Below are 2,500 nucleotides of genomic sequence, written 5' to 3' on the forward strand. Positions count from 1 at the left end.
TTCAAACTGTAGAGCATATCAAGTGTCATCTGGACAATAGCTTGGTTCAGAAAGTTGCAACAAGGGTTCTTTAAAATAAATATTAATAAAAGGTTAGAAGTACACATATCTATAATAGAATAATGATTATAATGAATGTAACAGAAGCAAAATTTCAGGATGTGATCGTTCAGGACTAGGACTTTTTTCAGTGAACGATTTATTGAAATTCCCATTAATCACAACTATACATTACTACAAACATTTAGTGATGACCTCTGAATGATTCAGATTAAGCAGCTTTTTATGTATCAAAGTTTGGAAAGCTCTGACGTACACCTTCAACAATTCATTATTTTGTATACTGTTTGTTCTTAATTTCTTAACCATAAACCCAAGTTACAATGGTAAACAGCACAAACACCGCACTTAACTTACATCATTAATCATGCAGAATCAAATCGCCATACACTCTCCTCATAAAGTTAGCTCTCCAAAACAGGAACAAAAATTGTTAGAAACCTTTGACAGCTGAAGAGACTGGAGGGCGTCGGGACACAGCTGAGGATGTAAACACGACTCTCTCTCTCTAACCCCTTTCTCTTTTTGCCGAAATGAATTCAAATATATAAATTTGGGATATATGCTATGTATATGATATGGAATTAATACCTATGCACACACACACACACACACAATATATATATATATATATATATATGCATATATATATATATATATATATATATATATATATATATATATAAATGTATGCATGTATGTATATATATACATCTGTATGTGTGTACACACATATACACATACACACGTATATATATATATATATATATATATATATATATATATATATATATATATATATATATATATATATAAATGTATGTATGTATGTATACATATATACATATGTATACATATACATCTGTATATGTGTGTACACACACACATACGCATACACACGTATATGTATATATATTATATATATATATATTATATATATATAATATATATATATATATATATATATATATGTATATATATGTGTATATATATAAATATTTATATATATATGTCTGTACATATATATATATATATATATATATATATATATATATATATATATATATATATATATATACGCATGTGTGTGTGTGGGGCATCTTTTCCATTGTTAGCTCGTAGCCAGAACTGAATTGAATGTCACAAATTTATGCTGTTGGATTTTTAATTCATCATACTACTCTGCTATTTGTTCAGAAAAGGCATCATTTTCGGTTCATATGAAAGTTTGGCCATCCCCCGAGCAATGATGAATGTTCACGGAGAACCCAAGCATTGTTTATTCTCCCACTTTGCTGGTTGCAGAGATAATGGGCTTCTTGATAATCATCTTGCATGGGCCGATTCCGGTCCTGCTTTTCCAGAGCTTGGTGAAAGCATTTCCCTTTTTTTCGTTTTTACAATACTGTGGTTCGTGTGGTCTGGCTATCTTGCATTCTTGTATTCTTCAAATTTCTATCTTCTGGTCTGGAATTTCTTCAGTTCCAAAATATCATTGTTCTTAGTAGCACGAAATCTCCGTTAGGTATAACCTCTAAGATATGGTGCCCACATCCATAAGTAAATCCAGTAACCTAAAGCTGTCTCTTGATTGTACATTCCATTTCCTTTTCTGCCCTGTTCACTTTTCTCAAGGAATTCTTACTTTCTCCCTGTTGCTGCACTGTTTCTTGAAACTCTACCTTTTGCCTCCTAGTCAAATAGGAACATCAAAATCTCCCTAAAATTGTTTTATCTAACATCCATCACATGCGACACTCTGCTCCAATTTTTCTCTAGGAATTCTTCCTCTTCACCCTGCTGCTTTACTGTTTCTTGAATCTTTCACAGTCAGGAGGTGATAAGTCAAATAGGTACTTTTAAATCTCCTTAAGACTGTTTCCTTTGACTTCCATCACATGCGACACCTTGCTACAGGTTTTCTCCCTTCACACTGTCACTATCTTCTCGATGCAACGATTGCTAATAGTTACTATGTTAGCTGTCTGTCACAGGACCAACACGGCTTCGTATGTTTTTTTTCATTGCATACTAACATTGATCACTAAACCAATATGTTATACCTTTTTTCCCGCCGAGCAAGAGTGTCACACAACACATCCCGTTTGGTAAGCAAAGATGAATGTGCTTGTAAGAATTCTCGTTGTCTAACGAAATAGACAGAAGCCTTTGCCCGGTTCCGTTTTTGCCAAACTGTAGGCTATGCAGAGGCTCTGATGTGAAGAAACTTCGGAAAGCTTCCGCTCGTACAGTCTGCCAACTGTCCACAGAGGAGTCTGGAAACCACTCATGCGGAGTATTTTGATTGATAGGTGACCTCATCGCTCAGGCGAGGACCGGCGATGGCGTCTGAATCGTCGCTTAAAATTGCATCGGCGCACACCGTTCCGTTGTCCTATTGAGTTGAAACAAAAGCATTTTGTATATATATATATGTATA

General features: G+C 34.0%; 1 protein-coding gene across 2 annotated transcripts in view; it reads right to left on the reverse strand.

Annotated features, from left to right (window-relative positions):
- Window positions 1-582, reverse strand: part of Trs31 (trafficking protein particle complex subunit 31) — a 3,974-nt gene extending 3,392 nt beyond the window's left edge. The window contains exon 1 of one of the 2 annotated variants that reach the window (XM_043007116.2): window positions 502-582. The gene's annotated coding sequence lies outside the window, so the exon portion shown is untranslated. Of the gene's footprint in view, window positions 1-417 lie in introns of both variants that reach the window. The other variant, XM_043007115.2, reaches the window with a different exon arrangement.
- Window positions 583-2,500: the final 1,918 nt, after the last annotated feature.

This window comes from Penaeus japonicus, unplaced genomic scaffold, assembly GCF_977035675.1.
Source record: "Penaeus japonicus unplaced genomic scaffold, GWHDUDI00000001_assembly GWHDUDI00000015, whole genome shotgun sequence".
NCBI lineage: Eukaryota > Metazoa > Arthropoda > Malacostraca > Decapoda > Penaeidae > Penaeus > Penaeus japonicus.